This window comes from Chelonia mydas, chromosome 1 (assembly GCF_015237465.2).
Source record: "Chelonia mydas isolate rCheMyd1 chromosome 1, rCheMyd1.pri.v2, whole genome shotgun sequence".
Classification (NCBI taxonomy): domain Eukaryota; kingdom Metazoa; phylum Chordata; order Testudines; family Cheloniidae; genus Chelonia; species Chelonia mydas.
In genome coordinates this window covers 337,633,833-337,655,809 of record NC_057849.1, presented here as the reverse complement: position 1 = coordinate 337,655,809, position 21,977 = coordinate 337,633,833, and the positions used below count along the sequence as shown (strand labels likewise).

Below are 21,977 nucleotides of genomic sequence, written 5' to 3'. Positions count from 1 at the left end.
CATATTTAAGCCTGGCACGCACAGTCCTTGACAAAGCCAACCCTGTGAAGGAGAAACTGCTGCAGGTTGGTTGCGTCACTGCAGAAAAACAACCCAAACTCCTCCCAACCAACCCCTGCTTCCTCTTAGCATATGTGCAACATAAGTGTCAACCCCTGACACTTAGTATGAGCCTCAGGTGACACGTGACCAGGATTCATTACCGAATTTGGTCCACTGGTTGGATCATTAGCTTCCCCAGCCCGGGCTGGGTACTGAAAGCTGATCCGTGCCCTCCATCACCCGATGAAATTGCAGAGCTTTGCTGGGGTACAATTAAAAGAAAGGATGCCACAACACTGCTGACTTTTCATCTCTAACCTTGACTGGGTTTAACTGGACTTTTTGCAAATGTTATGTGCCAAGCTAAGCTTGTGTGTCACAGCAGTGGAATATCAACACTGTCTCCTGCGGGAAGCGGGGAATTATGTTCTGGTTTTGCAGGATAATGATGATCAGTGGCACAGGGCTCCGTGATCATCTCTGCAGTGTTTAGGGCCCAGTAGGAGCCTTCCTGCCTTTGTTTCTTTTTGTTGCGGAGGGAGATAGGAGGAAAGTCACAACCGCTGTCTTAAGATGAGGGCTAGAGCTTTGTAACATGGCCTCCTAATTGCCGGGAGTGTATCTCTAAGGTAGATCAACTTTTTAAGAGCCAGGACATAAGCCAGCCACTAAGTGCCATGGGTTAGTAAGATGTTTCCCCTGTGGCCATGTTATTGCACAATCCTCCATTATGAAGGCACTAGTCACTGCGGGATGCAGGATGCGTGTCTGCTCTGGTAAGGAAGTTCCAGCAAGAGGAAGATGGTGATACCGGCAAGCTTGGAGCAGAGCAATAAGCCCTTTCTTCCTTCAGCAACAGGGCAGGGAAGCTGGCTGCAGTATCTTCCCCTGACAGCAGAGTGCCCACCCAGCCTTCTTAGACATGGGTTTTCTGGGCAAGATGCTAATGTAGCTTTCAGCATGGGTGCAGAGAGCACCTTGGCAGGGCTGCCTGCGGGGGATATGGACCAGCCAGTGGTCTTCCCCCAGGTTTCCTTTTGCCATCAGAGAAAGATACTGGCATCCAAGAAAAGGCGTACAAAAATAATGTCATTTCCCCCTTCCCTCACCAGACACACCCCAACCCTAGACAGTAGTGAGGTTCAAGTTGTCTTCTTTGTGGCAGGTGTGGTCCCTCCCTCCTCCTCTCCACACCCCAGCCGATCTGTGGTGGTGATACCTGTCCATGCTTATGTGCCATATCTGTGTGGGATCAGATATACCTACAGTACCCACAGCTCTGGCATCCTGAAAATCTGGAGATTTTTGAGGCAGCCCTGGAAGCTTATGAAATTTCCTCCTTCCACCCGTATCTGAGGCTAGGGGAGTATGAGCCTTAGGTTATAATTGAGATTATGCCTCCCTTCTCAGCTTCTGGCCTCGAGCAGAAGGGGTACTGGGTGAGCCATTGTGGGGGATCCTGTTGGCTGCACTCTTTTTAAGAGTCCTATCCAATTCCCATTGTGGTCAATGGGAAGTCTCCCGTTGAACTCAGTAGGAGTTGGATCATATCCTACAGGAGGAGATCTGTACCAGTCAAAGTCCGGAATGCAAGCTGACAGGGTGCTTCAGTGTGCAAACCTTCTGGCTGCCAGAGGAATAGGCTGTGAATGAGCTCCCCAGCTACTTCCATGTTAGGAATTGTCCCTAAACCTCTCCTGATCTCAGTAAGTCCAGACTGACTTCAGTGGAGTTACTCCAGAATTACAGGTGAGTGACAGGTCAGATCTGGCCCTTTAAAAACACTGAATTGGAACCGATCTGGCCCATCCAGGCCTGAGCTCCATGCGCTTGCTGAGTTAATCTTCCAGTGGCCTCTGTGGAGTGGAAGCTGCTGAAGTTTTTCAATAGAACATCACTTTGCTTTGGGCTGGCAGCTGAAGCGTGGTTGCGCCTGAAGAATGTTCAGGTCTACCAGGAAAACCCAAAGTATTCCCCAAAATGATATGCTGTTTGGACCTCTTCTCTGAGTTACTTCGGAGCCAGCACCCTAGCACAGGGTTAGGGGACGCTGTGCTACTGAAGTAAAGTCATGTGCATGGGATGGAAAGATCTGAACAGTTGAAAACAAAATACAAGCAAACAAAACCAGAGAGTAGTGAGTGGGGATAGAAAGTAGCCAGGATACTAAGGCTATTTCCCACCTCTGTTCAGGCATTATATTAGCTGTGCTCACCACCACAGCATCTGAGCCCCTAATTACTCATTTGAGCTGATCTGAGATTTGTCCATCAATTGAGGTCTTTCAAGATTGGCTGGGTGTCTAATGGAGAAGTTATGGGCTTGATGCAGGGAGTCCCTGAGTGAGATTTTCTGGCCTGTGTTGTGCAGAAGGTCAGACTAGATGATTGTAATGATCCCTTCTGGCCTTGAAGCCGAGGGCAATTCCCCTGGCAGTTTAAACTGGAGAAGTTATTTTTTAGCCCCTCTCCTGTGTAATGAGGCAGGTGCAAAACCGGTGCCACGTTTTCACGGTTGAGATGGCTCCTTTTTAGTGCTGGGCAAGGTGATGCGTTTAGCTACTGCTCAAGCATGTTGGGGTCTGTCTCATCCGATGAAAGATGCTAAATGCACATACCATATCATTGCTGCTTGTACATTTTCTGGATGTCCACAAGTCAGTGCATGCTGTGCTACACCGAACAACCACTGTATGTCATCGCAGTTCCGCACAGGCAGCCACGCGAGCTTTTACCTAGCCGCAAAGTGTATTTCCTTAGGAAGACAAATGGAATGGTTTCAATTTCTGTGGCACTTCTTTACTGTCTAGTGGCTAAAGCACAGAACAGGGAATCAGGAGGTCTGAGTTCTGCTCCCAGCTCTAGTAATGAGTTGATATGTATCCTCGGATAAGTAACTTAGGTTGGTATTTTCAGGAGCCTGAAGAAGCCAGGTACCCAACTCCCGCTGAAAGACAAGGGGTTCCTAACTCCCTTGAGGCCATTGAAAGTCACAGACTCGGTTTTCCCATGTCAAATGGCAGTGATAATATCTACCTTCTGGGGGTGCTTTGAGGGTTGATTCATTAGTTTGCAAATAGTTTTGAGATCTTTGCACGGGAGGTGTAATCGGTGCTCAGGTACTACAGTGATGAGCAGAAAAGAAAATGCTAGATAGAGGGGCACAGAACTATTAGAGCTCAATAAAATCAGCAGATAAGCCACTTTGCAAACCCAGATTTCCCTTGCTCCCTCCCTCCCTGCTTTGCGACCTGAGGGTTGCCCTCAGGGAAGCATCTCCCAAAAAGCTGCTTCTGCTAAATTGGACCAAATCTTTGTTCTCTTAGAGGTTCTCCCCTTCCCTACCCCCGACCCCGTTACCCTCCCAAAATGTCTAGGGAATTGTGCGTAATGTTGCAGGGGTGATTTCTGGGGTGGTTCAGGCCCCAATTTAAAGGTGTTTGCAGGGAAGGGCAGGAAGATGGATTTGCCTTTACAACAATGCTCCTGTTGCTAGAAAGTCTTGCCCCGTGGGGTCAGAGAGCCGAATGCTCGTTAGCCCGAATTCTGCTCTCCGAAATGCACGTGTAGCCCTGGCTGTCCTCAGTGGGACTGGGGGGAGGGGGTGTAGGGTGACCAGATGTCCCGATTTTTGGGCCTTTTTCTTATATAGGCTCCTATTACCCCCCCCCAGCCCCTGTCCCGATGTTTCACATTTGCTGTCTGGTCACCCTGTGTGCGTGAACGGGAAGCCGCGTGGCCAATGGGCCTGGAACACGAGATGCCCCAGCCCCCTAGTGAATTGAAGCCCTCTGATTGGCTGCCCACCCCCTTTGCCCACCTCTTGGGGCAGAACAACCAATCAGCGTTGCCGCTGGCAGAGAGGGCTCTCGCTCCCACGGCGACCTGAAGCCGACCTGGCCCCTCGTCCCCCCTCCTGTGAGCAACGGGGACAGGACAGTGCCTCTGTTTCCCCCCCCCCCCACCCAGGAGGGGTTGCGGGGGTGAAGAGCCCTTGGAGCTGCCCCCCAGCCTGGAAGGGCAAGAGGGGGCCCCACTGCAGCCCCCCAGGCCTGGAGAGTGGGGTGAACAGCCCCAGGAGGAGCAGAGGGGGGGATGAACTGTGGGGGTGGGGATTGCGGGGGGGACAACACTGGGGGAGGTAGGGGCTGTGGGGGGGTTGAACGGGTGGGGCAGAATTAATAGCTGGGGAGGGGAGGGAGAGATGTTGGGGTGAGAGCTCCTGCAGTGGGGGCCAATAGCCCCTTACCCCATACAATTGGGAGAGTGGACGGCACTAATTTTCTCACACACACACACCAGGGCAATAGGCCCAAATCAACTGACAGACCAAAGAAACGTTATTGGCTTTGTTTTTAAAAAAAAAAAAAAAAAAGATTTTTAGGACCTGACTCAAGTCTTTTGATCTCTTCACAGAGTCCAAGGCCAGAAGGAACCATTGTGGTCTTCTCACTCTGACCTCCTGTCTAACATGGGCCAGAGAACTGCCCGCCCCCGCCAAATTCCTAGAGCAGGTTTTTGTGGGAAAACATCCTGTCTTGATCCAATGTGTTGAGGCTGGCAATGCTGATAAAGGGACAGGGCCAAGCCAATGCAACACTCAGGTCCTTCCTCCACCTACGCTGTCCTCTCACATGAAGCCATGTGCTCTCCAAGTTCTGAGACATCATTGTGCTATAGCTCCCCTGTTGGGAAATTGTGCATTGTAGCAGGGTGACAAAGTCTGAGGGTAGAATTTGCCCTTCTTTAGATCTTCACTAGTACAATGGCCAGATGTGTCTTTGGCTATATTCCAGTTTGATGTTTTGTTTGGTTGTAAAGCTCTGTGGGACACAACCCTATGCAGGCTCATGTGCCATTGTTTTAAATATCCAGATCATCCTGTGTTTCGAATGTCAGCTTTTAATAATATTTTGCACTGGTGTTGCATTTTCCATCGAGGGAGCTTACATGGGTGTACGAATGCTAATGAATTAAGCTCCTAACACCCCTGGGAGGTCAATGACTTCCAGATGAGGAAACTGAGTCCCATAAGAACAGGCTCCTGGGATGTGACTGTGCCCTGGGTGGCACCCTCCCAGGAGTGGGATGGGTGATGAATGCTCAGCATCCCACAGGATGCAGGAAACTCGTGGCAAAGCCAGACATAGATCCTAGCTCTCCTAAGTCACAGGCCTAGGGCTTCACCCCCAGCATCATCTTGCCTTCAGTAAATATGTATCCTGAAAGATTATGCACCGAACTCAGTGATCACAGGCTGGAAAGTCCCCTTTCCTCCCACCTCCTGATTGTGCCAGTTACTTCCTTGCAGCTGTTTGCTTGGTGACAGGTAGCGAGTAACACCCTGCCTACCCTCATCCCTTTCAGGGGAGGCCTTATCTTTCCCAGTGTGGAAACAAGACTAAGTGGGCAGCCCAGAGAGGAGGATTTCTTTCCCTCCCATCCACTGCCTTCTCCCTCAACTCTTCCTTGGGAAGGTCTGCACACACATAGCCCTCTGCAGCCTCTTTCTGTGAGAGGGCTGCTGTGGGGTTAAGCCTGCGTTGGACCAGCTCTGGAGTAGGGGTAAGGCACCAGCTATTCAGGGCCTGACTCGGATGTGCTGAGCGCTGCTAACTTCCATAGGCTTCCCACCTTGCTGTAGTAAGAGGGGACTCAGCCTACACTGGTTACATTCATCAGTGTCATGAGCCATGAGATGTTAAGGAAACATGGGAAAGGGGCTGGATAACTCAGGGTCTTGGTAGCACAACACAGGTCCTTTAGGTTGCTTGTCCAAAGGCAGTACCATCCAATGGCCATTAGCAGGCTCTTGCAGATTGTCATGCGGTGCTACTGTGTGATAAACAGCGACTGTGTTCCATCATGGACGTGGCTGCCTTTCAGTAACGGCTGAAGCAATTGCTGTGTGTATACGTACCCCTAAAAGGTCGCTGGGAGACACCATGAGCTATAGGAACACCATCAGATGGAAAGCAAGTCCATTTAAAAAAAAGAGTTAAAAGTAGCCATTGCCCTTTATATCATGGGTGGCTATAAAGGATTAATGAATTATTAGGATGTTTTAATAGACTCTCACAGAGCAATAGATTGCTTCTATCCATCTTCTGTAGCACCTTCCACAGCTGTTCTTATAACCACGTATAACACACATAATATTTCTAACTATTAATTAACCTTTTAGAAGCTATTCATAAATGAACCTTTACCGTAAAGTGTGACCAAAGTAGTTTTATGTCCTAGGCCGGCCCCTGCCCTCCCTAGCCCCTGCCAAACTTTATGGACCATTAAAATCTTATGTTTCTTAGCTGTGCCTTGTGCTGTCTTGGAATCTGGTAATCACCGAGGGGAAAGGTGAGCTGAGCTGTTTATAAGGCAGGCTTGTTGTTTCCTAGCCTGGCCCCTGTCAGGGAGTCCTGTGCAGTTGTGAGCTGCCTGTCTGAAAGAGTCCCCCCAGTAAACTTGGAGGGCATGCTACAGCTCAATAGCAACTATCCCCCAGATAGCTTTATTCTAGCTAGCTCTGGTGAGAAGCAGTGAGGGGGGAGCTCGGGCTGGCCTTGTGAGTAATTATCCCGGGTCCTGGGCCGGTTTGTACAGCTCGTGCTGAAGCGCATGCTGTCATGGCTTCACCGCTCCAGAACCAGAGCCAGTGAGGTGAAAGCAAGCTGAGGGATGCCTACCCGAGCTGCAATTACCCTGTGATTACAGGGTAGACATAGGCTTTATGGCTTGATAGCTGGATGGTGATTTACTTGCATTCATTCATTTGGAAGATGGATCTATTGAAATATCTTTTTCTTAACCTATATCAAACCACACCACAGATCCAGAGATAAGAGGCTTCTCCCTGAGCATTCGCTGCTGCAGCAGAGGTGGGGCTGGAAATCGGGCACAAGTCCCTAAAGGCAGATGGTTGTCATGTAAACATTTGGGCTCTGATTCATCCTTGTCTCATGAGTAAATATGCAGATATGCAGCCAGCCTTTAAAGGAGCCTGACAAAGGAGAGGCTCCCACGCCTCTTCACCTGCAGCATGCCTCCAGAGGTGGATTAGCATAAAAGAAAAGGAGCACATGATTTCAGAGGGAGTATGGGGGAGGATTTAAAAGATAGCAGCTGTCAGCGCTTGATCATGTCGCTGGGGCCCCTGCTGTATGACAGTTGGGTGACACATGCTCCCTTTGCATTCAAATTCCACTTCACGCTTTGGAGGTTCAGACTGGTGACATTTTACTCCTCTCTAGACTGAGACTCCCTCGTTTGGGGTTTATTTTTCACGTCTCTCGTGCTTCTATGGAAGGACTTTGCAATGGGGCTTCATTGAGATATCTGGGGTAAAACTCTGGCCTGCCTGGCTCAGGTGAGCTACAGGAAGAAGGTGACTCAGGGAGCTACTTCCTCCCTGTCTCACCAAAAGCAGGAAGAGGGCTGCAGAGTCTGGGGGAACCCCTGGAGTGCTAGGATTCAGGCCCAGCAGCACCCAAAGGAGGGAGGCCAGACCTCAGCTGCTGTTGGCAACAGTCACTAGGGGGCAGCACAGACTGGAACAGTGGTGGTGAGGAATGCAGCAGCCTGCATTGAGCCAGGGCCTCCCCTGAGCCAGCCTGCTGCGTAGGTCAAGCACCTTTCCTGGGCCTGCTCTGCTGGCTTCCCCCTTGCAACCTTAGCATGCCTCACAAGAGGGAGGTCAGAAAGCCTCTGGTTTAATCTCGGTCATTTAAACAGTGCCATCTTGAGAGCCCTGAGCTTGACCCACCCCAGTGAATCTCAGTCACTAACGCCTCTCAGAATAGTTTATTCCCTTGTCTAATCCCATGCTAGCCTCACTGAGTGTGCTATCTGCCATGGGACACTTGTGGGTGGTTTAAGTAGAAAGGCAGTGTGGTGTAGTGGGTAGAGCACTGGATTGGGACCCAGAGACCCTGGATTGTGTTCGTGGCCATGTAACCTTAGGCATGTCCCTTCCCCTCTCCAGGCCTCACTTTCTCCTCCCACCCTTTGGTTGTTTGCCTTGTCTGACTAGACTGGAAGCTCACCAGGGCAGGACTCCCTAACAATGTGTGTGTACAGCCCCTAGCACAATGGGAGCCCAATCCTGGTTGGAGTGTCTAGCTGCCATAGCCATACTGCTAATAATCCGTAAAGGTGACTGTGACTCTAGTGTGTGCTGTCAAAGAGGGAACATTACTGAAGGTACAGAATCTGGGCACCTCAATTCTTCGTGCTACAAACACTGGTAACATCTGCAGGGTTGTACCTGCTGGTTCGTCATAGCCGTCTTTGTTTTTCCAGCAAAGCTATTGGGTGTGAAGTTCAGGACAGGCCAAGATGAGTAGGGGACGTGTTTGATTCTGAGCAGATAGCTATTTACAGGGATGTCAAATCCCATTCAGCACCTCTAAGAGGTATGATTTGAATTGCTTGAGGCCTCAGTGAGCTTATTCATTTATGGCATGAGTGTCCTATGTACAGAATATACAGGAAAGATGGTGACTGCACCAAGGAGTGCATAATCTACATCAGGGAGCGGCAACCTTTGGCACACGGCCCATCAGGGAAATCCTCTGGCAGGCCGGGACAGTTTGCTTACCTGCAGCATCCGCAGGTTCAGCCGATCGCAGCTCTCACTGGCTGTGGTTCGCTGTTCCAGGCCAATGGGGGCTGTGGGAAGTGGCGTGGGCTGAGGGATGTGCTGGTCGCCGCTTCCCGCAGCCCCCATTGGCCTGGAACGGTGAACCACGGCCAGCAGGAGCTGCAACTGGCCAAACCTGCAGACGCTACAGGTAAACAAACGTCTCGGCCCACGAGCGGGTTTTGCTGATGGGCGACATGCCAAAGGTTGCCGATCCCTGATCTACAAAGACAGACAATACAGCTCATATTTTATCTATGGTATTTCTAACCCTATGGCATCTGTCGGATGTGCACTAGCTGACCAGACAGTGGGCTTATCACAAATCAGTGAGTAGTTTTTGTTCCCCCCCACGCCTTTGTCTTTTTCCTTTTTTTTCCCCTAGGAGTGCTAGTGTTTGAGTTGCTAAGTCCCTGGACAGTAATTTTAAATATGTAATAGTACTCTGCATTTCTATCTTCAAATTTTTTACAAACATTAGTTCAATTAGTCTTACAAATCCCCTGTGAGGAAGGGAAGGCTTATTAGCTTGAGTTTACAGATGAGGGAAAACTGAGGCACAGAGAGTTTAAGTGACTTATCCAAGGCCACAGAAGTCTGTAACATCCAGGATCAGGACTCTGGAATTCCTGGCTCCCAGCCCCCTATTCTAACCACTAGACCACAGTTACTAAATTCTGCTGCCTTTTTTTCTCTATCTATCCTGTTATGTTCAGTGTGTGCAATCTGATAGGTCTGGCGTCTGTATTTCAGAAATTACTGGCACTGAAGAGATGGATCTTAACTGTTGGGCTGGGTTTTTTTCAGTGTTGCTGAGTCTAAGATGGATCATGAAGATGCAAATGCTATTCTGGCCTTCCCAGTGCTGCTCACTTGGGAGCAATAAACCTCTTCTCCTTTCTGACCCTGAAGGGTTTTTTTTAATTATCATCTTTTCTCACTTTCCTTTGTTTTTTCCCATGAGAATTTAGATGTGAAACCCTAGACTCTGAAACTTCTGTTAATGCTCAGATGGGGCAGCGCAGATAAACTCCCCCCACTACTCCCTGAAGCCCAACCATTGGGGCCCATTGTCCTTGGTCCATTCCATCCTAAACTTCTCTGAGACTGCCAAGAATGGGGCCGATAGTGGTGTGTTTGTGTGGCAGAGAGATGAATGGATGTTTCTCCACGTGGAACTGCATTGAAGCCCCTTCTAGTGATTGTCTCCCTCTAATTGTGGTTTCCCTTTCTCCCTTCGCCACATCTTTGAGTTCTTTTCCTCCTCCTTTCTTTTGTCAACCTCTCCGCCTCCTTTAGATTTCTTCTTTCTCTGGGCAGTTCATTTCCATTCCCTCTCCCTCTGTTGACTTCCTTTCCTTTGTGTCCCTCTGTGGATTTACCACTCTTCTCCTGAATCTCCAGCTGCTGCTTCTGAAGCCAACGGGTGGAAATTTACCCATTGGTAGCCAGGCTGTGTCAGACCCTCGGTCCATCTAGTCCAGCGTCTCTGACAGTGGCCAACCCCAGCTGATTCAGAGGAAGGTGCAAGCAACCCCGCAGTTGGCACATGCGGGATAATCTGCCCTCCATGAAGGTCTCATCCTAATCTCTAATAGAGTTTGGTTTAAACCCGAAAGCATGAGGTTTTCTCTCCCTCTTTTTGTTAGCGGTAGCTATTATAATGCTGGATATTCTGGCTATCCATGTAAACATCCGATCCCTCTTTTCACCTTCACAATTGTATCTTGTTTTCTGCAGCTTCTCCCTCCCTGCTCCCCGTCAGCAACAAGTGCAGCTGGCTGTTGCTCTGTTTATTTCCCGCTGCTGCTGTTGGTGGCTCTTGCTGGCTGGGTTTCCTGCTGCTGACAGGAACGGAGTGAGCCGCTGATTGATGGGATCGTTCTGTCATGCCTCTGATCCAGTCTCCCACAGATCCCACAGACATTCCAGACCTGGTGAATGCACTCCCATGTGCAGACAGGGCACAAACAGTGGGATTTGATACTGCATGTCAATACGTCGCTGCCCCGTCAGACTTACTTTACCTTGCTGATTGCTGTCATTTTGTAGCAGACGTATAGTACCTCTGCACGTGCCGTCCAGGTCGGCTCCAGAGTCCACTCCTTGCCTTACTTCAGCGGGGAAGCAGGAGCCAGGTGGAAGATGCTGTTGTTTAGTGTGGCTGCTGGGTGTCTTAATCTGGCAGAAAATAACCAGCACAGGTGGCATGGAAATTCATAGCAGCCTTGGCAGGGAGAAACCAGCTACTCATACAGTGGCTGCTTCTCCAGTGCTGGCTGAGGGTGTGAGTGAATTGCCTGCAGGGGGTGCCAGTTAATTTCAGTCCCTTGGTTTTCCAGCACCACCCAGTCCCTCCCCTCCTGGATAACTCCATGAGGCTCCGGCCTGGTACTCCCCCTTCTGATCACGCCCGCTGGGAAGCTCCATCTTGCTCCCTAGCTGCAGCATCTCCCATTGCCTTGCCTCCCCTGCCCTCACCATGAGGCTCCTGATGCCTAACTCCCCAGGGCAGGTCTGTTGTGCTGGACGGTGGAGTTCACGGTTGGTTGCCTGCCTGAGTCAGGGGGCAGGGCTGCTTTCTGGTCATCCTCTCCTTTGCACCATGCCTTGCACTGACTGGCCATGTGGTGGTGACGCCATGTGTGCTGAGCTGCCATATCCCTGTAATAATTAATACCTAGCTCTTACATCATGCTTTTCATTAGCAGAGCTCAAAACACACATTTTTAAGGAGGCTGGTATCCTTATCCCCCCGTCTGTAAAATGGGGAAACTGAGGGACAGAGAAGGGACACGATTTGCCCAAGGTCACCCAGCAGGCCAGAGCTGCAAATAGCACCCAGGTCACCTGAGTCCCTGCCCAGTGCTAGACCACACTGTCTGTACGTGGTTCTGGTCTCATCTGCACTACCTTCTGGCTGGTTATTTTGAGAAGCAGATGGGGTTTGAGAAGCGGTAGAGAGGGCAGCATAAAACCCAGCTTGTGGCAGATTGGCCATAACTGGGGCAGAGTTCATGATGACGCCCTGAGTCCCATCATGGTAGCTGCTGTTAGCATCCTCTCCATCCCCCATTATTTTGTCTCACCATGAGCCATGGATTCTTTAGGAGGCACAAACCCAGAAACTGGCTCTAAACCTGAGAGACTGGAGCTGCCGAGTCACTAGGTGGGACGTGGGCTCTGCCTGTTACTCAGCAAGTGCATTCCAGGTTTTGCTGTTGAAAGCGGCCCGCTGAGGGGCACGGGAGGAGGTGCTTATAAGGTCTGTTATGTTGTATAAAGAAGGCCTGACTGTGAGGGGGGTTCTATCACAGACGCCAACTTTCCCTGGCGCCGGTGGGTGCTCGTGCCCCACCCCGACTCTGCCCCCTCCCTGCCCCTATTGGACCCCTCCCCAAATCCTCGCCCCAGCCCTGTCTCTTCCCCGAGCGTGTCGCGTTCCTCCTCCTCCTCCCCCGTCCCTCCCAGCGCTTGCCGCGCAAAACAGCTGTTTCGCAGCGCAAGCGCTGGGAGGGAGGGGGGAGAAGCAGGATGCGGCGGCGTGCTCAGGGGAGGAGGCGGAGGTGAGCTGGGGTGGGGCAGGGAGCTGCCGGTGGGTGCAGAGCACCCACCAATTTTTCCCCGTGGGTGCTCCAGCCCTGGAGCACCCACGGAGTCGGCACCTATGGGTTTGATTATTGGTATGAAGGTAGCACACAGAGGCCCCACCTGAGATTAGGATGACATTGTGCTGGGTGCTGTACGGACATGTAATGAGATACAGTGCTGGCTTCAATGAGCTTCCAGTCTGAATAGCCAAGGCAGGCAACAGGTGGGTGGGGAGACTGAGAGACACAGAGAGGAAGTGACTTGCCCACGGTTGCACAGCAGGTCAGTGGCAGAGCCAGGACCCTCTTTGGCACCCCTGGCCATTAGACTCTGCTGCCCCTTGCTGCTTGTTTCTTCACTTAAACCTCAAATGCCAAGTCTTCAGATTTTTTGTGTGGCCTCTTGCTTTTCAGAGGCCCTTGTGGTTGATTTGGGGATGAGCACCGTTAACTCTCTCCCACCTTCGTTGCAGAGGCCGTGTTGACTCTTTCACAAGGAGCGTTTTCCTTCGGGGTGATAGTGGAACTGGTGAAAACAAGGAAATGGAATCCAAGCATTTTAAGCAGTTTGACTCCAAATCTCCTCCCCCTCACTGAATGACGTTTCACTTCCATGGCATATGTAGTTTCCTCATTCCACCGCTCTTACATGAGAGTCTTCCAGGGATGGGCAACTCTAAACTTCTAGGTTATGTCTACGCTGCACTGTAAACCTGGGCTCAGACTCAGGTTTGAGCCCCCAAGCCCCTTCTGTCCACACAGAAATCAGTCTGACTCGGGCCAGGAACCCTTCTGGACTCAGGCCTGCGGACCCTACTGGGAGGGTGTGTGAGGGCCCAAGTCATGTTTAGATCTGGTCCAAGCGCTGTCACTTTGCAGTGTTGACACAGGTCATGCCACAGACCTGTCAGAAGGTCTGTTTACTGCAGTATGGACGTTCACACAGTTGTGAGGGCCAGGTCCAGCAATTGTAAACCTGGGTTTTACAATGCAGTGTGGACAACAGAGCACGGGCTTGGAAATGCCTGAAACCACAAGCCCGGGTCCCAAAGAACCATCTTTACAATGCAGTGGAGACATACCTGTAATGTCAAGACAAGAAGCAAAAAAAACACTTTCTTGTTCGTGTGGGATGGGAAATATACAGACCAAGCTCCCCACCGCGCCTCAGCCATGTGGAGAGCCCAGACTTGGGGCTCGCAGTCCCCTGCCCAAACTACAGCCCCATATGGCCTGTCCCGTTACTAATGAATACTGTAACGCAGAGCTTCAAAAATCAACCCCCTGATAAAAACCAGGGCCAGGTATGTTCTGCTCAGGTGACCTCTGACCCTTAGCATATGCCAGGCCTTTAAAGGTGAGCGTGGGGCCAGCTCCCTGGGTATAGGGCCCTATCCAGGCTGCAGCCGGCCCTGGAGGCAGCACTGAAGGGGTTAAGAGGTTCCTATATACCAGCAGCTGAAATGTGAAACCCACCCTTTTCTCAGTGCCTCCCCACGCCCTGGGTAGCTTGTTGTAAACTTGTTTATCAAACTGGAACTGGAGTGAGCCTTTAACGGGGGATTTTTGCAGCGGCGAGGCAGGTGAAAGCCTCACAGTTCTTGGAAAGTTCCTCTGCTTGGCGCCTGGCAGGACCCTGCCTCTGCATCCCGAGAAATACAATCGTTTTAGTATGTAGGTAAACAGCCGGGGCTGCTTGGGGAGCTCTCCTCCCCCTCGGCCATGTGAGCACTCCAACCACAGCACTGGCTGTGCATGCCCTCTTCACATGTGCAAGACGGGAGGAAATGCTGTTGGGCTCTCCTCTCCGTCCCACCCCCAGCTCTGTTAATAGCTCTGATAAAGCTCTTCTCCTCCCTGGACATGTGAAAGGGTCATGAACAGTTATTGTTGCTGCTTCCCTGCCTTGTCTGCTTGAAAACTGATTTCCAGGAAACCTTGGGAACAGCTGCGGGTGGTAAACAAGAGGAGAATGAACTCCCTGATGCATTAATGTTTTGCTGAGCACTTGAGGGAGAAAACATATAGATTTTTCAAGCTTCCAGGCTTCAGCAGTGACTTTCTTCTAAACTGCTGCTGTCCTTCGCGTGTTGCAAAGTACATCCAAAATGGCATTTTCAGGGCTTGGAAATAGCCCCCATTCAGGAAAGTGAGGGTTTGCTTTGGCTGAAGTCATCAGGGCTTTACCTCTGTTTGAAGCATGGGTAAGGCCTGATTAGTTCAGTTGGTGCAAGCGCTGGCTTGCCATTTTCTGTGCTTCGAGGAAGGATTGCCAAGTGGTTAGAGCACTAACTTGCCACTCGGGAGAGCTGGGTTTAATTCCCTCCTCCGTCACAGACTTTCTGCGCGGCCTTGGGCAAGTCACTTAGCTTCTGTGGGCCCCAGTTGCCCATTTGGGCAATGGGGATAATGGCATTGCATTGCCTTTCAGGGGCGTTGTGAGGATATATTCATTGAAGATGGTGAGACAGTCAGATACTAGGGTAATGGGGGGCCATATAAGTACTGTATCTAAAATAAGCTGTCAGCGAGGGTGTAGCTGCTCCAACAGCTGACCGCTGATTGCTGAATTGGAGCTGTTGCTGGGCACCAACAAAACCTGGGAGAGTAAAGAGTACATCAGCCCTGATGTTTTCATGCTGACCCTGCATAGCTGATGCTGCTGTGGCTGCCTAACTTCCTGCATCTGGTATAAGCAAAAGTTACAACTAATAGTTTTAATCTCTTGGTTGCCCATTTGAATCCAGCCCTGGTGCGGGTAGTGACAGACCGTCATTCTGCATGACAGAGGCCTATGTGAAACGAGTTGCCCGTCCGGCCAGTTCCTCAGACAAAGCATGACACTAGTTGGCAGCCTTGTCAAAGGAGTCAAGGACTGGTCTGGGCTGTGGAGGCTGATTATCCTCTCCCCTCTGGAGGTGCTCCCACTGGGGCAGGGGGCAGACATGCATCAGGAGGGGACAGCATGGGGGAAGCTGGCTCTGTTGCTGCCGGGCGGGTCTAATTCTGGAGATGAGTCAAGGATGTCAGGTCAGCACTTTGTAACAGTGCAAAATTCACTGTAGAAAAGACTACCATACCATCGGAGGTAAAGTGTTCCTTTAAGGTGCCCCTCCTTTCAGTCTTGGGTTTGATGCTAGCGAAAATTTTCCATGATCTTGGCTGTGCTTAAGTTTAGAGGATGCAGTAAAGAGATTTTTGATTCTTACAACTACTACTGTTTACTTGGTGCTCCTTTGCATAAGTGTTCGATATACTGAAATGGAAATCTGCTTGTCACACGACTCCCTGAATCTTAGGCATGTGCTAATTTGTTATTGCAGGGTCCTCACGAGGGCTGGATGGATAATGCTGTGAGGCACCCTGCAGACACCAGCGTTCCCCTCCCCACAGAGTCCTGTGGGGCAGCCCCCAGCTCAGACATCAGTCCTTCTCTTCCCCACAGAGCCCAGCCATGGGGCAGCCCCCATTCAGACACCAGCAACCCCCGCCCCACAGAGCCCAGCGGCAGGGCAGACACCAGTACCCCCCTTCCCACAGAGCACAAACACGGGGCAGCCCCTGGCCCAGACACCCCCTCCCAAGCCTTTACTCCTCCCAACTTCTTTACTGTCCTGGGGGAGGGGTGGATATGGTGTAGTGCGGCCCTGCCCTTCCTCACCCTTTGCCAGAGCTGGGTCTCCTAGGCTCTGTCCCGTCCCGGGAGAATGAGGATCAAAGAGTGTACAGTCTCCAGCCCTACTAGGCTGGGTGCTCCGCTCACTGCGAGCTGGGCTCTGCAGAGTCCAGCAGCCCCCTACTGATGGCCAGAAATTCTGCAGGGGAAACAGGGAATTCTGCAAAATTCTGCATTGCGCAGTGGTGCAGAATTCCCCCAGGAGCAGCACACAAGCCTTTATAAGGTGTGAGTCCTGGCAAATGAGACCTCAGCCTCTGCTAGCCTTACTCCATTTCTTTTGCAAACTCTGTGGCATGTATGCACCATCTGTCACTCAGATGCATGTATGACAGCCAGGACTCTTGCAGGGGCTACACCATATGTGAGCCTCTCCTTCTCACATACGAAGACAAATGTCCTTGCTGAGATCAGCTTTCACACGGGGGCTAGGGGACCCCAGAGAAGAGAATGGGGTCTGGCTGTAGTCATTAAGTTCAATGAACCCACCCTGAGCTGCACTGTTAGTGGCATGACACAAGCCCATGTTCCAGGAGGCCACCCCCAGAGTCCTGGCAGCAAGAGCAGGGGGAAAGCTGACATCTCTGCCCTGCCATCCAAACTCTGGGCATGGGCCCTTGGGGGTAATGTTGGAACAGTGGTGTTGGGACGATATCACAGCGTCGCGTCTGCTGAAGGTAAACTTGCAGAACATCCAGTGTGGCTCAGGTGTCGATCTGAACAACACTCTCCACCCTGCTGCTATGTAGAGTGCCGCTCTGCATAGAAAGTCTGAGCTCAGCCAAAGTCCGAGCTATGTCTTAGCAGGAAATGCTCCCTGCTTTCCTCAGTAAAATCTCTATGGCATAGAGGGCTGAGATTTTCCAAGGTGCCTAAAGGAGATAGGCAGCAAACCCCCACTGGCTCTCAGTGGAAGTTAAACGCCCAACTCCTGTCTCTTAGGTGCCTTGGAAAATCTTTGCCCGAGAACTGATCATCACATTGATCAAGCTAAGGAACGTCCTGCCATGGGTATGACCCTGGGAATTGTTTATTAGGGAATTGCCAGCAGACATTGAATGGGTCACTGTATAAGGACCTTCAGATCTCCTGTTGACTCAGACTCTTCTGTAACAGTTGTTTTGAGTCAGCCAGTGTTCCAGGCAAATCGCAGGACTGTGAAATGTGAAACGGTTCCTCTTGCGGTGGCATCCATGGGAGCAAAGCCATGAGACCAAAACTAGTAAACAGCAATTGTGACCTCAGCTTTTATGGAAATGAAGGTGCAGACTGTGCTGTACCCTCTGGAGTCTAAGGTTTTGTTTTGAGGGATGGGGAAGAGAAACTTTCAGCCTTCCTGGATGCAATCAGTGTATCAATGCATGATATAGCAATGCATGTGCTTTGGAGAATAGCATTAACATTCAAAATGATCTGGACAAACTGGAGAAATGGTCTGAAGTAAATAGGGTGAAATTCAATAAGGACAAATGCAAAGTACTCCAGTTAGGAAGGAACAATCAGTTGCACACATACAAAATGGGAAATGACTGCCTAGGAAGGAGTACTGCAGCAAGGGATCTGGGGGTTACAGTGGATCACAAACTAAATATGATGCAAAAAAAGCAAAGATCATTCTGGGCTGCATTAGCAGGAGTATTGTAAGCAAGACACAGGAAATAATTCTTCCGCTCTACTCCGCACTGATTAGGCACTAACTGGAGTATTGTGTCCAGTTCTGGGCACCACATTTCAGGAAAGATGTGGACAAATTGGAGAAAGTCCAGAGAAGAGCAACAAAAATGATTAAAGGTCTAGAAAACATGACCTATGAGGGAAGATTGAAAAAATTGGGTTTGTTTAGTCTGGAGAAGAGAAGAGTGAGAGGGGACACGGTAACAGTTTTCAAGTACATAAAAGGTTTCTACAAGGAAGAGGGAGAAAAATTGTTCTCCTTAACCTCTGAGGACAGGACAAGAAGCAATGGGCTTAAATTGCATCATGGGCGGTTTAGGTTGGGCATTAGGAAAAACTTCCTAACTGTCAGAGTGGTTAAGCCCTGGAATAAATTGCTTAGGGAGGTGGTGGAATCTCCATCCTTGGGGATTTTTAAGAGCAAGTTGGACAAACACCCGTTAGCAATGGTCAGATAATACTTAGTCCTGCCATGAGTGCAGAGGACTGGACTAGATGACCTCTCGAGGTCCCTTCCCGTTCTATGATTTACTTGTTCAGTTTTATAGTCAGCAAGACTGGAACCATAGCAATAAACATGGTGTGAATTTTCCCAGTCCATCTTAACAGAATATCAGTAAATATTGTAATGAACGGAGCAGCATGTGGATGCACCACTGCTATATATGTTATGGAATCTGCTCTGCTCAACTGCATGTTATAGACCCGATACTGCTAATCTTCTAAAAAGGACACATCTTTCGCTCAAGTGACAGGGGCCTTTTCTTTTGGAGCAAGGGAACGGGAGTTCTATCTCCACTATTGCTCTGAAATGCCAAGTAATGTGCAACACACTAACATCTGAAGTTTCAAAGTACTCAGGGTTCTGACTCACTGTTACATAATAAACCCCAGACCATAGCAGGTAAACATCCAAATGATTTTTTTCCCCAAATAGCTATTAAGTATGTCATTGTGGGATGGGGAACGCCTTTGGGAAAATATGTTAACATGAAGCACTAAATATTGTTTATCTTGCCTCATAATTTCAGAGAAATTTCTTGTTAACATTATTTAGGGTGGGTTGGAAAATGTGAAAAGTGGAAATAAAATAGTATGAATATTTTTGTACAGTTTTCTCCGCATTTTCCAGCCAGCTCTCCCCTTAGTGAATGGAGTAAATTAATTAAATGAAATACACAAATTAAAAACAGCTTGTTCGTGTTAAGAGTTTAAATTACTTTACTTTAAATCCCTGCCCTGTATTAAGGAAAATTCAAGCAGCTGCTGGTGGGGGAAACATTATTATTCAACTTCTGCATTCCAGTGATTAGTCTTATCTGGTTTCTTCCCCAGAAATTGGCTAGGAAAGCTGATTAAAAACAATGGAGGTTCTGAAAGATTACATATGGCAGACTTCAATTGGAAATAGCTATGTTAACATCCAGTGGCACCTAGATTCAATCCCATCTCCACTTCTAAAAGAAGTTGGTTGGAATCTCAATTGCATGAGAGATACTGGCATACGGAGCTTTTCATCTCTAGCTTATTGATCCATCTAGCCCTAGCCAGAGTATCCAAAAGTCTTTGCACCTGATAAGGAGAGCAAGAGTATGATCAAGCAGTTCTGACAGTCAGGACTCTTGGATTTTATGCCCAGCTCTGATATTCACTTGCTCTATGGACTTGGATGAGGTACAGAGAAGTGAACCAACTTGCCCATCTGTGCCTCATACAGGAGCAGCAGAAGTTCCCTAAAAATGGGGGAGGGGGGCCACAGGTGCTTGAACTGTGGCCCTGCCCCTGGCTCCACCCTTTCTTCCTGAGGTCCTGCCCTCACACTGCCCCTTCCCCAGGGTCCCGCTCCCACACCACCTCTTCCCCCCAAACCTCTGTCCCCTGCCTGTTCCTCTCCCCTCTTCCCCACATCATTGGCCCTTATGGCTTTTTTTTGTGTGTGTGTGTGTGGCGGGGGGAATAGTATACCTGCCCATCTGAAAAAAGGGAATAGTAACTCTAAGCTGTTGTGAGGTGTAATTCATGAATGTTACCTGCTTGGAGAACACAGCATGACAGGAGCCGTTGGTGAGACTAGGAAGATTGAGGACTGTCAGGAATCCTTGTAAAATGAACTCTCTGTCTCAGTCCAGTTCCCAGTGAACACAGCTCACAGCTGGCACTAAAAGAGAGGCCAAGGATTGAATCGGACCTCCCCTTTCATGTCTGGAAGTGGTGCCTCCGGGTCAGGGCTGAGGCACATTGGTGGACTGGGGTGGGGGAAGCCAACCCTGCTGCTGCCTGGGCTGTATCTGTTCTGGGGGGTAAGCCCAGGAGTTCAGGCTCTGGCATTGTTAATGTGGTACCAGTCCTTTCCCTCTATACAAACAAGGGGCAGGGAAGTAACTGGTTGCCAGGGGATCAGCAATCTCTTGACAGCACCTACTTTGTTTTGAAATGCAAATGGTGAGAAATGATTAACTTTGCCTCCCTAAATGAGCCAGCATTTTGGAGAATGAAATGGCACAGGATGATTACAGCCAATTCAGAGACACAAGGTGCTATGTATGATCTCTGGTTATTTGGACTCGTGTTCCCCTCTGACAGTCTGCCCTTAAGAACACTCTGCCGTTTTGGAAGATTCTGTCATTTCTAGCAGATGTCACCATTACAGAGTTAGGGACTATCCCTTGGAGAGAGCCAGTTAAGTTTAGACTGAACCAGACTTCAATCAGAAATGATGGGCTCCAGGCAGGAATCACTGGGGTGAGATCTATGGCTTGCATTATGCAAGTCAGAACAGTTGGTCAAAACAGTCCCTTCTGGTCTTAAAATCTAGGAATAAAGAGTTTAGTCTGATCCTTCAAAATTATAGGAATTCTCAGTGCACCCACTGTATGCCTAGGCATATTGTAGAATTACACACTGTTCTAAAGTCCCATCAGCATAGCAGCTTTGTAATCATTAGCACTTACACAGTGCTTTGTATTTCAAAGCTTTGTGCAAACACTGATTTTAACTGAGTGATTCCATTAGCTAAGTATTACACCCATTTTATGAGTGGGGAAACTGAGGCACACATCTGATTCGTTAGTGTGTTGCAGCTTGTGTAGTTTACACCCTCGGGTGTAATCTCACCATTCCAGTAATCTCACCATTTCAATGGAAATGTGGGCCCAGAGAGTTTAAGTAACTTGCCCAAGGTTATGCACACACAGCCAGAGATGATGCTGGAGTTAGAACTCGGGAGTTCCTGGTTTCTAGACCTGCAATTGGTTCGAGGTACTGTGCTGCCTAAAAGCCCAGCATCACCAATCAATAATAATAACAAACGCCACTTTTTCTTCCTCTTTTGTTTGCGTCATTGCTTAAACCAGCTGCTTGCAGGCAAACTTTAAACCACAGCTGATTTGACTAAAAATATCTATTTCCTTTTGCATCTTTGTTGATTATTGAAGTGGTTTTAGTCTAAAGAGAAGCTCCTGCCTCTCTTACTCTGCTACTCCATGAAGTCCCCAAGTTGTGTTCATATAGGGGGTCACTATTAGTTCCCATGGTAGCAGTGGGGCTGTCACTGCCATTGGCTTGTGACATCACTGGATAAATTAGGCCCAAGAAAGTGGCTGGGTTGAAAAGACAGCCTCAGCTTTCCCACGTGGCAGTGATGGGATAACTGTGGCCATGGAACCTGAGCTGAATGAAAGGTAAATGTAAATGAGAGAGCAGAAAATGCTTCCTACCAGTGAGGACCATTGGATAATGGAGTAACTAGAGTTCTAAGGGTGAGATTCTGCCACCCTTTCTCAGGCTGAGTAGCACAATTAGCCCCATTAAAATGAATGGGACTAACAACAGTGTGAGGTAGTAGGGCTTGATCTGTAGGCCACTAACTTCAATGGGCTGTGGATCAGGTTCTTAGTTAGACTGAGTTTAAAGGTGCAAGAATCTGACCCTAAAAGAAGCCATTGGGGCCCTGTTATTAAAACTGCATGACTAATAACAATACCCTGCTCTTAAAGGGCCAGGTTCCTAGCTGATGTAAGTCTGAGTAGCACCCTTGACTTGAGTGGTCATTTTCACCTGCTGTGAATCTGGATCATCACACCTGCAATCTGAGATGTCAGATTGCTTTACAAACTCTAATTCTCCAAATGTACCCTTGTGAGGTAAAGGATTATTGTTCCAGTAAAGAAGATGCAAATCTAATAGTGATTAAGTGACCGAGGGCTTGGCTACACTTGCAGATATAGAGCGCTTTGGGTTAAACTAGCCTTCGTACAGCGCAGGAGGGAAAGCGCTGCAGTCTGTCCACACTGACAGCTGAAAGTGCACTGGCGTGGCCACATTTGCAGCACTTGCAGTGGCATTGGCAGCTGTGCATTATG

General features: G+C 49.4%; 1 protein-coding gene and 1 long non-coding RNA gene across 5 annotated transcripts in view; one reads left to right on the top strand and one right to left on the bottom strand.

Moving 5' to 3' along the window:
• PFKFB3 (6-phosphofructo-2-kinase/fructose-2,6-biphosphatase 3) overlaps positions 1 to 21,977 on the top strand; it is a 72,113-nt gene that overhangs the window by 5,149 nt on the left and 44,987 nt on the right. The window lies entirely within an intron of this gene.
• The window catches only part of LOC119565082, a 28,578-nt gene continuing 15,323 nt past the window's right edge, over positions 8,723 to 21,977 (bottom strand). For both annotated transcript variants that reach the window (XR_005223817.2, XR_005223815.2), the window contains 2 exons: positions 19,647 to 19,774; positions 8,723 to 11,340 (listed from right to left, as the gene is read on the bottom strand). This is a non-coding gene — a long non-coding RNA (uncharacterized LOC119565082). The remainder of the gene's footprint in view (positions 11,341 to 19,646; positions 19,775 to 21,977) is intronic.